Source organism: Hylobates moloch, unplaced genomic scaffold (assembly GCF_009828535.3).
Source record: "Hylobates moloch isolate HMO894 unplaced genomic scaffold, HMol_V3 SCAFFOLD_15, whole genome shotgun sequence".
Classification (NCBI taxonomy): domain Eukaryota; kingdom Metazoa; phylum Chordata; class Mammalia; order Primates; family Hylobatidae; genus Hylobates; species Hylobates moloch.
In genome coordinates, this window is record NW_026652290.1 from 39616429 (window position 1) to 39629984 (window position 13556).

Below are 13556 nucleotides of genomic sequence, written 5' to 3' on the forward strand. Positions count from 1 at the left end.
AAATCTAGTTAAAATGAGGTCCTCAGGACCCTAACCCAAACAACTTCTGTCACTTATTAATAGAGAGAAGACAATGCAAGAAGACACATAGAGAAGACAAACATGTACGAGTCAAGAAACCAGGCCTGGAACAGATCGCTTCCTCACAGCCCACAGAGGAACCCACCCTGCTAACACCTTGATCTCAAACTTCCAGCCTCCAGAGTGGCAAGACAATAAATTTGTAATTGAACCCTCCCAGTTTGTTGTACTTTGTTGTAACACCCCTAGCAGGCTAACATACACATATTTAGAATTCTTATGTTATTAAACTGATAATTAAATAAATTATGTCACCCCAGACTTTAATGATATGATACTCCTGAGGAGCCAGGACTGACGCCTTCCATAGGTATTCCCAACATTTGGGTTGGGTCATAGGTGTTCTTCTGGCACCTATGCACCTTCAGATGCATTCTGATATTTGTGCCAGGACCTCTGCAACATTCTGACTCAGAGTGACCAATATTCCCAGCCTAGTTCATTGACTTCTCTTATTTTAGATGGCAATTATGTCTAAATGCAACATCTTAGTTGTGAAATATATTTAAAAAAATCAGCTCTCAGAAACTCACCTAAGGTACCTACAGAGTCGACTGAGGAATTTGAGAGAGAAAAGAGGAAGAATCAGTATGTAACCCTCAGTCTAAAGACACATCAATGTTTGATCTGGACAATGGAAGGTTGGAGAGATACTAGACAAAGTTCCCCAGGGCACTGAGGTAATAGCTTTTGGCCATATATAATGAAAACAGAGTGAATAATTCCTAAACAGAGAAGCCACCTAGAAACAGGTTTTCCTCAAAACGTCACCAAGTGTATTATTTCCCAGTCCCAGCTCTGACACCATATGCTTGGTCAAATCATAGAACCTCACCACACCTCTGTTTCCTTACATACAAAATAATGGCAGCATTTAAAGTAAGATCCTACCATAAAATTCTACAACTGAAAATATGTAAATCATCATTTCTAAAAATATAAAGTGCTCTTAAAGTATCAGTGAGATGTGATATCAATGAATAAAGTTTTATTGTCCGGTTGCTTTGAAATATCCAAACGTGAATGTTCAAAGGTAAGTAAAAGCTCCCTAACTTATTCTAAATTCAGAAAATGTACAGCCTATATCAAATAGCATTTAGCTTCTATAAACCATCTTATAGTACAACAAAAATAATAGTATAATTCATGGCATACTTATATAAGGCTTAGCTATCACTCTAATCTTTTCGCTGCCCATAGAACAATCTCTCTCTCTCTCTTTCCCTCTCTCTCTCTCTCACACACGCTCACACACACACAAACACACACACACTCTTAAACACATAGGTGCATTCCCATATATACACTCATATATTGTGTACATTTCCTGACAAATTTTCCAAAAGTGAGAGTAGAACAAATACTGATACCCTCATTTGGTTGCTGTAGAAGCTCAGGCACAGAGAGGCTGGATGATTTGCTTAAATTTATTAAGCACAGGATTGTGGAGGCAAAAAAAATTAAAAAAAAAAGATTAGAATTCCCTGGCTCCCATTCCAATGCTCAGCAGTAGACTTTAATGTGCCCCAGCTATCATTCTTGGATGAAGCATACCAAACAAAGAAAAGGATAAGGTCATATTTGATTGTACAAAATATTTTTTACTCTATTTCTTAAAAAAAAAATTAGGGAGGGAGAAAGGGGTCCTGAGACGATGTCATTGGCTAATGCTGCCATGCTCTGTCCCTAGCACTTTTTTTCTGAAAGCCTCCTTGATAGAGTGTCACTGCTTGACAGCCCAAATGCCTCTTGCTGTGTGGATTGAAAGCAGAAGATAACCAGGCGACATACGCTCTGTCAATGGCAAGAAAAACTGTATCTCTTTCACCTCCAAAGCCTGAAAGCCCTTTGAATACTTGGGCTGGGATGTCCTATGAGGAATCTATTTTCCATGTAATGGTGTGAATTTCCTACATTGAAACTAAATATTCATGACTTCATGAAAGCACTTAAGCTTCTGTATTAAAAAAAAAAAGATTCTAAGTCCGTTTTATACATTTTGGACAAGCTAGTATTTGACATACTCTATATGTTCTGAATAGTATTATAATTTCAAATAAATCTCTACTGACATCATTTCAGTAATGTCATATCCTTAAAAACCATCTGATAGGTGAAGTGCCCTTTTCATGGATTAACCAAATAGACACATGAGGGAGGATGTAGAAGAGAGAAGAGAGAGCAGGCCAAGAAGGCACTCCTTCTCATGTTCTTTGCTAGGATCCTTCCTCATCTTTGAGCCTCTTTTCTTTCTAAGCCTCTCACAAAGCTCCCATGGAACTTCTTTATGGCTCAATGCCTGCGGCATTTCTCAACAGTAGTAGCATAGTACAGAGAGTTATTCCTGCTCTCTTCCTCTATCTGGGGGAAATATTAAGCAAAGCATATTATACAAGCAAAACCCATTATGGGGCTGTCTCCTGGCCAAATTGAGTCAGGTAGGAAAATGAGGCAAGTTTTAGGCATGTAGCCACAAAGATGATTTTATGAAAGCAAATGGCCTTATTACTATGTAAATCTGTTGAAACCTCCTTTAGGATGTGCTTTGTATTGGGAGAACCAAGCTTGTTTCTGTTTGTAGCATCCCCTCCCTCTCTTTTCCCCAGGAAATAGATTGATACTCCAAATATATTCACAGATTTTGTTGAACATGATATAGAAATTACTCAGATTCAAAACATCATGCTTGGTGTGTAGTTGATGGATATGTAATTATTTGATTCTATGTTTGTAAAATGTCATTAAAATATCTAAGAATAAATATATTTCTATTTTTACGAAGTATAATGTCAAAAGTCAAGAATGGGAGAAGACAAAGGATCTGAAAGAGCCATTGTTTTTACTTAATGCAGTTGTTCTAGCCTTCAGAGATCTCTCTGTTCATGCTTCTAATATTACTGTTTAATGTTCATAGGTATTTCTTTAAAAGAAGTGTATTCAAAACTTCTTGGTTTTCAGTAAAATATTTATTGTACTAGAAGGTAGAAAATAATGATTAGAAACAAAAGCCAGTCTTCACTTTCAAGTTAGAATATGGTAAAGGATAGAATTAAGGAAATGTGCAATTGCATTGTAGGAGAAGGAGTGTTGTGATAAATGAAATTTTCTCTGATCCTGCACATGGGAAGTGAGGGGAGGCTATTTCCCTCCAGGCTCCAGGCTTGAATCTTGAAGTTTCCGCAAAGTAAAAAGGAGGATGGGAAATTGAACATCCAGCCCAAGCCCTGGTACTGTGAGTTCATGTTCAACATAAGATGAAGGACCTCCCACTTCAGACAATTCTAGATCCTCCTCATGATTGCAGGTTTGTTTACATAGGCCCTCTCATGCCCGCAGGGGAAACACTTTCTTGCCTTTCCTAAATCTACTTCTTTCATTCTTTCTAGCCCATCCTTCTTTATTAATTCTCCCTTGCGTAGTCTTCCGGAATAGTCAGTATTCCCTCCAAAATACTTAACTCGCCAATCTAGACTTGCATCTTGTTAATGTCTCAAATTGAAGAGACACGTGTTTGAACCAAAAATATCCAAGGGAAGTGAGTTGGTCGAGTCTCTGGGGAAGACAAGATGAGAGTTGTGTGAGCAGGGGTGGATGGTGGGTGGTGGGATGAGAAAACAGCTCTTCATTCCAGGTTGTAGTTTCCTTTATTCTATGATAATTAGAATATCAGCTTTATATGGAATCCTCAAGGATAATTTCCCATAAATAAAACTTATCATGTTCATGAGATATCATTGCAACCTGCCCCATCTCAAATTAGAAAGCTGTTTTCCACTACTGCAGTAAGGAATGGGTGCTATTCTTAATGTCTCTCTCATAATTTCTAAATATCTTCCCTGACCAGGAATAGAAGCCTGTTTTATAGAAGAAATCGTGGGTATGGTTAGTTATATGCCTGGATATACAAAAATACAGATTTGGGAGTTATTATTATCTAGATTCTAATTGAAGTCAGAGGAGCAGATAAGGTGACTTTCTCATGCTAACTGGATGTATAATGAAAAAAAAAGTGCTCCTCTGACAGAATACTGAAAAGAACAGTATATCCATTGGGCTTGGAGAAATTGATGTACAGACCAGGGAGATAAGAACTTTCCTAGATGTTGTGGCCTCAGAGAAGTTGAGATGAAGGAGAACCCAAGCATGTTCATGGGACTTGGTAACAAAAAATGTTTGAGTGGTTTCACTGAAGGCAGTGTGTAAAGCTGGGGAGTCAGAGTTAGGTCATAATGAATGGAAGAACGAATGGAGGGCCTTTCATTTCTAGAACTATGGCAAATCAGATACTCTGAATAGTCCTCCTTAGGGAAACAAGTAATAGACAGGCTATATTATGGAAAACAAAAACCAAAATACAAAAAATAAAAATAAAAAAGAAAACAAAAATCCCTAACTCTATAAACGTATTGCTGAGCAGACCTGGTATTAAATACACACACACACACACATGCACACACATATGCAAAATGAAGTGACACTAGTCACCCTAGGAGATAGGAAGTCCAGCCTCCATCCTGAGGGCTCCCATCAGATCCTGAAATATTGAGCTTCCACACTGAGAGTTACATAAGTCATGGGGGCAGACAGTAAGCCTAGGACCAGGCCATGTAGGAAGAAATCTAACAGGAGATTTCCCACACAAATCTGGAAACTCAAAGATTTTACTGTCATGAAAGGACAAAGGTAAAAGAGCAAGGTGAGGGAAGGTAAAGAACAAGGCAACAGGCTGTTTCAAAGTTCATGCTGATCAGAAGGGGATAAATTTTCTCCTGGGAGTTTGGAACTACAAATGAGCCCTGACATGGGTTTTCATTCTGAATTCCCAATATGTATGAAGTCTAAAATTAAAGGAAAACAGGTTTGTAATGTATATAGGCAAATAGCAGAAGTAAAAGCAAATTCCCTCTAAGAGCTCACAGAATTCTGAAACATTTCTAGAAGAGGAATGGCTTATATTTAAAAATACTAAACATCCACATGATAACCTGCACACAAATGTTTATAGCAGCTTTATTCATAATTGCCAAAAGTTGGAAGAAACCAAGATGTCCTTCAGTAAATGAAAAGATAAATAAAGAGTGGTACACCCAAACAATAGAATACTATTTAGCACCAAAAAATAATGAGCACACACACAAAAAATGAAAAGACATGGTAGAACTTAAAATGCATATTATTAAGTGAAAGAAGCCAATCTGAAAAGTCTATATTTCATATGATTTCAACTATATGACATTCTGGAAAAAAACTGTAGAAAGATTAAAAAGATATCTGGGGTTAAAGGGATGGGGGGATGGATAGGTGGAGCACAGGAAATTTTAAGGGCAGTGGAACTATTCCATATGATACCATGATGGTGGATACATGTCATTATATATACACCAAACCCACAGAATATACACCACCAAAAGTGAACTCAGATGTAAACTATGGTCTCTTGGTGATGATGGTGTGTAAATGTAGGTTGATCAATTATAACAAACGTACCACTCTGGGGAGGGGAGTGTTGATATTAGGGGAGGCTGTGTATGTGTGGGGCAGGGGGGTATATGGGAAATCTCTGCAGTCTCCTCTCAATTTTGCTGTGAACCTAAATCTGCTCCAAAAAAATAAAGTCTTTAAACAATTAAAATAAAAAATAAAATAAACAGACGAAGAACAATGAGCAAGAACCTTCAGAAAAACGGATGCAGTAAAATGGCCAAAGTAAACCCTAAGGTGTAACACAGGGCTACAGAGAAGTCACTGGATGACTTAAATTTTCAAAGGAAGGACAACAATACTTGCTGTCTATCAGACTCTGAGTAAATTCCTAACCTGGTTATGGTTTTAATATTAGAGAATGCTACAATCCTTTCAGTGTCTTTATATCTTTGCGAGTCTGTGAAGATGGAAATTCAAGTGAACATGAACATCAATGTGTAATAGGAAGAGATGCATCAGTGCCTGACCTTTTCCCATGGTTTAAGGAGTTGTAGACCACCAAATGGTCACACACATCTTACTAGTAAATAGCTGTGGTTACTCATTATGAAATAAAATTAATACATTTTCTTTTAATTTGTGTGTATTATTTTTTCAAACAGTCTATAGATTGTTAAGAGTATAATTACTTATTGAATTGTTTAAACCTACCTACTGGTAGATATTTCTCTTCATCTAGAGACCTGGAATTAATCATGAATGTTAGTTTGGTTCCTCTCAGCAGTAGATATTATTGCAAAGTTGGAAGCATAAGAGGTTTTGGTTGATAATGCCTGTGACAAATAAAGGGGTAAAGAGTGAGAGTAAGCAAGGAAAGTTTTGAGACTGCAAGGAATGTCTGATGACTGGCAAAAGGAGAGGGAGAAGGAAGGAGGATGGGTAGGAGAAGACATAGACAACTGCATGGCGAAGAAACTCTGTCAGCCCCATAGGGAGCTTGAGTAAAAGGATTGCCAAGGGACGATATTGTGTTGGGCAGAAATGATCAAGCCCCAATTCCTCACCACACTCAACCATTGGCTGAAATTTAGCTGCCTATGACTTGGCTCAAAGGCAGATATCAAGCAGTGCAGCTGGAGGCCACCACACTCCACATGCCTCACAGTGGCTCTTCTCTCCAAGGATATCTGAGCATGGCTGTCTGCCCCACAAGCTGCAGGGTATATGGAAAATACCCACTTCACCTTACATATTCAGAGAGAAGCTCCTCCATGGGCTTCCTCAGTGGAAATGAGAAAAGGAAGGTTGTTAGGAGGAACTATACACCACCACCATTGCATTACTCTTGAAGCCACAACTGGTATTCATTCTCTTCCCATACACTTCCTCTTCTGAATTACCCTCACCTTCAGCTTTCACATCTACAGCTTTGAGTGGCTTGGCTGGTAATGAGACCCTAACTCCTAGCGTTGAGAACGTAAGCCCTTGGTCACCACGCTCTTTTCTGGCCCAAGTGGCAACACTTTTTCATTCACAGTTACCATTGGTCATGGGAATAACAAAAGGGGCCCAGGTGGATCACCTGGGTGCCTCCATATATTCCTCCTTTTTTCAACATGTAAAAACAGTTCTACCTCCTCATACTAATCACTGAAGAAATATATAGAGAAGGTTTACCTCCAAATGAGTACAGGAGGAGAAAATTAAAACAAAACAGAACAAATTCCACAAATTCAAAAGATGGTAAGAAGGAAGGGAAAGAATAAAAGAAATGCTGAAAATGTAGAAAAAATAAAAACATAAGACAAATAATAAGTTAAAAATAATTATAAAATTAACAGTGATCACAATAAATATTAGTGGGCTAGATTTTCAAATAAAAGATAAAAGTTTAAATATGTATTTAAAACAGAATATAACAAAACAAAAAAAAAGCAAAGTAAACATCTTTTCTAAGAGATATACCTTGAACCGAAGGATAAAGTAAAATCAGATGTCAAGATAAAAATAAAGACATACTAGGTGTGTATTAACCAAAGAAATCTGATGTAGCTATATTAATTTCAGATCAAATATTATTTAATACAAAAAGCTTTATTAATAAAAAATAAAAGTTTATTTCACTGGGAACATATAACAATTCTAAGCTAACACATGTAGTAATACGGCCTCAAAAACATGTAAGGGATAACTTGAAAGGCTTCAAACCAAATGCATTCATATGCCTTCCTAGTGGGTACTTTGACATACATCTTTCAACTGATGACAGCTCATACTTATAAAATAGGACAAATGAACCACACATAAGGCTATACAATATTTGAATATTAAAAGTATAAAAATTCATATAATTGGTATATATAAAAATCTCTCCCATCTATTGAAGACAATTTATTTTTAAGGGGAATATATAAAGCAATTGTGAAAATTGATGAAAGCCTACTTCATAAAGCTAGCCTCAGAAAAATATCTAAGGGGTTGTGTCACACAGAGCTTTCTCTGATATCACCTCAATACGATGAAGTTAGACAGCACTAACAAGAAAAGATAATCAGAGATATTCCACATACTTGCATTGAAAACCATATTTTATACCTAATTGGTCAAGTAATAAATCATAAGAAAAATTAGAATATGAAAAGGAATGATAACAGAAATATAGTAACAATCTATGAGATATAACTAAACCTAAGTTCTCAAGAGAAAATAGTAACCTTGAATACTTTAAAGAAAATGCTCAGATTTCATAAGTAAATGATGCAACTTAGAAATTAGCTAAGAAGAGGCCAGGCGCGGTGGCTCACGCTTGTAATCCCAGCACGTTGGGAGGCCGAGGCGGGCAGATCACGAGGTCAGGCGATCGAGACCACGGTGAAACCCCGTCTCTACTAAAAATACAAAAATTAGCCGGACGTGGTGGCGGGCGCCTGTAGTCCCAGCTACTCCGAGAGGCTGAGGCAGGAGAATGGCGTGAACCCGGGAGGCAGAGCTTGCAGTGAGCCGAGATTGTGCCACTGCACTCCAGCCTGGGCAACAGAGCGAGACTCCGTCTCAAAAAAAAAAAAAAAAAGAAATTAGCTAAGAAGAAATAGGATAAGCCTAAAGAAAGAAGAAATAAATAGAATATTATTTTCCATGTATGATTTTATAAAGAGATAACATGTTACCAAGTTATGACTTTAAGGAAATTTCTTAGATAATAAAAAACATAACTAGAAGACACTTTCCAGTGAGTTTCTCACGTTTCTGCACATCTTGTGGGCAGAAGCATTGGCTACTTTTCTGTGTGCTATCTTTTCAAGGATGCTTGTATTGCAAACAGCCTGGAGGACAGAAATAGTGTCTTCTTCAAAAGGGCAGATTTATTTACTGTTCAGAATAATAATGTCTCCCTTTGAGGCACAGTTTAGATAGGCTCAATGCTCATTATAAAATATTAGGGCTCCTTAATCGTAGTGTTATTCTCCTGTAACACAACCCGCTGTGTTCATAGGCATCACCTAGCCCTCTTCACATTATTTTGCGAGAATTGCAGTTTGGAAAACTTGCACAAAAATCATAACATCCTAGCTACTTCTATTGCTGTGACAAATAAGATGTCCTTTGTCTCTGACACATAGTTTAATGTCTTCTGTCAATATCTGTGTAACAATTGCAAACTAACTTGTTAACTTGCAAGTAGGTTGTTCTTATGAGAGAAAATAAAATTGGATTTCCACCTTTAAACACACATCAAAATCTATAGTAGGTTAATTAAAGGCTTAAATGTAGGAGCTAAATACATAAAACTTTAAGAAGACAATATAGGGCAATCTTTATGAGCTCAAGACAATGAAGAATTTATGTCCAAAAAAAGTGCTAACTGTAAGTGTAAATAACATTAGATAAACTTAAATCATTTAATATTAAAACATCTGTCTCTAAAATGACCATTATGCAATCCAAAAGACAAGCCAGAAACTTAGAGAATACATTTTTAACATGTATCATTGATGAGGAATTCATATTTAAAATAAACAAAGAACTTTTAAAATTATTAATAAGATTTTAAAAGTCAATTCAAAGAACGAACAAATACTATGAAAAGCCTTTCCACAGAAAACTTATGAAAAGTTCCTAAATATATGAAAAGGTGTTCCATCTTATTTGTAGTCATAGAATGCAAATTATAAACATAATAAAATATCTTTTTCAAATTATTGAATTGTCAAATATTTCTTAAAAATCAGATAATATTGAACATTGCCTAGAATGTGAAACATCAGAAATTCTTCTCTGCTGCTGGTAGGAAAGTAATTTGGTATGACTTTTTATGGAAGATGTTTGCCATTACCTTTTAAAGTTGAATGTATAAAGACCTTTCTATCCAGCAAGTCTAATCCTAGATATACAGTCCAGAGAAATGGTTGCACAAACAAACCAAGAGATGTTTAAAAGAATGTCCATGGCAAAATTGTTCATAATAGTAAATACTGGAACTAATTTAAATGGTCTTAAGTAGTAACAATGGACAAGTACATGGCGCCACATTACACGATAGAATATAGCACTAAAAAATCAATAAGCTACTGCCTACGCTTTAACATGAATGAATCTCAGAAGAGAATACAACACAGAGTGGTTACATTGAGTGTAACATAGGTTCAAACAAATATGGTAGTGTTTGGGGATACATATATATGAATAGAACTAGAAAGAAGCAAATTAGATGAAAACAAAATTAGGATAATATTGCAGTTACCTCTATGAGGAAAAGGGAGCTACTCTTGATGAGGGGCGTAGAGGAGGCTTCTAAGAACTGATAGATTTTTAGTTCCTAATCTTGGTTATTAGTACAATGGCATTAATTTCATCATTATTCTCTAAAAAGGTGTACAGTAAAAAAATTTTTTATGTAGAATATATTTTTGCAGTAAAATTTTAAGGACATTTTCAATCTAAATATAACAGTGTGATAACTACTTCAACATATGCAGTATGATATATAGAAAGTCTAATTACATCCTCTGTAGTCAACAGAGATAAATTATTCTTTCTAAATGATGCATTTGCATTACAGCTCAAATATCTCTTCTTTAAGTAGCTTTGCACTGCTTTGTAGACTATCTCACATGCTTGTTTCTCCTTGGTTCCAAAATTGGGGTCAATGAAATCATCTTTGCTGTTTTTCTTTCTTCTTGTTTTTTGTTTTGTTTTGTTTGTTTGTTTGTTTGTTTTTTCAGAAAGAGTGAAGCTGTGAAATATGTGTTCTTTAGATGGCAAAATGTAAGAGAGAACTACAATTCCAGTCCTTTTAGATTTTAACTGTGTTCATTTTTCTGTATACATATCTCGCTGTGAGTTAACGTTGTAAGTTTTGTGATGAGTGAGCAGTCATTCTGGTGAATAACGGGGCAGATGGCAGAGGGGCTCCACACTCAAACAGCATCAAACTATGATCCCCCTGGAACATGAGCATGTATTTTTCCAGCAAAATTTCAACTGTCTCCATATAAAAACATGCTCTCTCATCATCTCTGCCTTGTCATTTTTCTTTGTCTTGAGATATCTATTCACTCTTTCATTCATGCCTTCATAGAAAATCTAAAATCAAAGGGTTAAAGAGACATTAAGGAATATTTACAGAGAGAGAAGTAAGGAAAAAGATACTGGATCGTTCAAACGAATTAGAAATTTTGATTACTACTGCTTGAGGCCAGCAATATTTGTGGTGTTTTAGGCCCAAGGGTGCCAGCCTGCCTGTGGAAAAGACTAAATTAATTAATGTTTTCTGAGATTAATTAGAAAATTAAATGGAAGTATAATGAAACCAGCATGGCTTAGCTCACTGGATCTACAACTATGCACCACTAAATTTCAGTGTTATTCAAAATTTCTATTTATTACTTGAATACAAATACAGTAAGATTGGCTGTAATTTATTTATTTATTTATTTATTTATTTATTTATTTATTTATTTATTATTTATTTATTTATTTATTTATTTATTTATTTATTTATTTATTTATTTTTACTATTCTATCACCTAATTCCAAATAGAACTACTAGGAACTTCACAGTAATATAAAGCACAAAGCTGTCTGACAGTCCTGGCCTGAGTTAATGTCCTTCAAAGTGCTTTCATGAAAAATAAACTAAAATATCCCCCAACTTTCTGGTGGTATTTTGGAAGGTTGCCACAGATCATGATATTGGCCTCTTTACTGGATAAGCCTCCTAGATTCTGTGAGCCTTTTTCCAGCTGAAACACTTTTGGTCAGTGCATGGCATCTCCCATCAGCAAAAGGAGGTTTCAGAAAGGAGGCAATATACTCCAACAGGGAGGAGGAAGAACCGAAGAGGTGAAACTTCACATTTGTTGTGTGGAAGTGATGTGACAAACGTTTTCACCTTCTTCTCTCTGTGTCTGGTTTTCTGTAAAATGAGAATATTTTAAATGTTCTCCCCATGTCCCTATTGAGCTGTCAGGTAACTGAAATGAAACAAGTATGAGCCCATTATCATATGATGCAATCCCATCAATGAGGCTTTTAGCCGAGTTTAATATGGCTGGCAAATAAGGGTATTCAATAATTGAAAATTTATGGAAATAAATTTTTAAGTAAATACACCTCCAAGAAAATGCAATTGTCTTTTATTAGACTGCAGATGTGTCTTATGACTCGCTTGACAAGTCTTATTCAAACCTTTCCTCTGCCAATTTTTCAAATCCAGCTTCTCGGGGCTAGTTTTCTTGCTGTTTTCAAGATATCGTTTGTATCTTAGAAACAGTATGATAGATTGTATACTGGGAAAGACAAAAGAACAATCAAACTCATCTACTTGTTATTAGTTGGACAATCACCAGATCCAGCAAGAGGCAACAGATAATTGATTATGAAATGCATTATGTTTCGTAATATGATTATGAAATGCATTATGTTTCAGAACCCCATGATTAGTTATAAAAAAGAAAAATTGTACCCACTTTCACTCCTAACCTTCCTTTTTCCATTTTTAAAGAGAACGGTCTAGTTTTTGTTTGTTTGTTTGTTTGTTTGTTTGTTTGTTTGTTTTTAAAGCACAACTGGTACCGTGTCAAAAATGTCAGCATGGAAAATGTTAAGTTTTGATATGACAAGCATTTTAAAGAGAAAAATCATTCTATCACACTCTTAGTATCATTCGTAAGGGTTGTCTTTTCATCTTCAGTTACTAAGACCCTCTTATTTAAAACTGAACTTACAAATGAAAACTAAAATTTGTCTCCTTTTAAACAGAATAGATTTCTTTTCTCATGAAGTGATATTAATATTTTAATTTAGATTAGTGATTCCCAAAGATTCTTCAGTGGAGTCTCATTTGATGAGATGTTTCTGGAATAGTTTTCTACAATGAAATAAATTTGGAAAATACTTCCATCTGTTGAATTTACTCAGCATATGAGAAATGTTAAGTCCCTGAGAATTCTTACAGAAAGGACATTGGCTTAATTTTATGCAAATATATTTATCTGTACATAGATTTTAAATTTAACATCTAATTAGGTCTATTAGATGCTGATTCAAACTTTATGTTCCCCACAGCAGAAACTGGAAAATCTTGTAAGATCCCTATGAGAGCCCTGTAGACCCATAATAAATAGCATTTGGTGATTTTAGAATGCAATAATTTGACTAAACTCTAGACTAGAAAAAAGGGAATTTTAATCCCAAGTCACATGTGGGAGTATAATGGTATCAATCATATCAAATTGAGCTATAATCCTAATTAATTAGAATTTTATTTAGTAATTTGTATATTTTGGTCCCCCAAACAAATGTAATACTTATTGGGCTAATTCATTGCAATTTTCATCACACTCAGAACTATGAGGTGAGTTTTGCTGTGGTTCTCACACTTTGCAGGTGTCAGCATCACCTCGGGGTTCTCTGTGGTCCTAAATTACTTCCACTCTCCCGGCCTCCACATTTCTCATTAGGTTTAATGATGATTCTGATAGCCACTGTGTTTGAGAATCACCCCATAACTGAAATTGGAGCTGTCCTCATTTTGTTCTTTTATTCTTTAG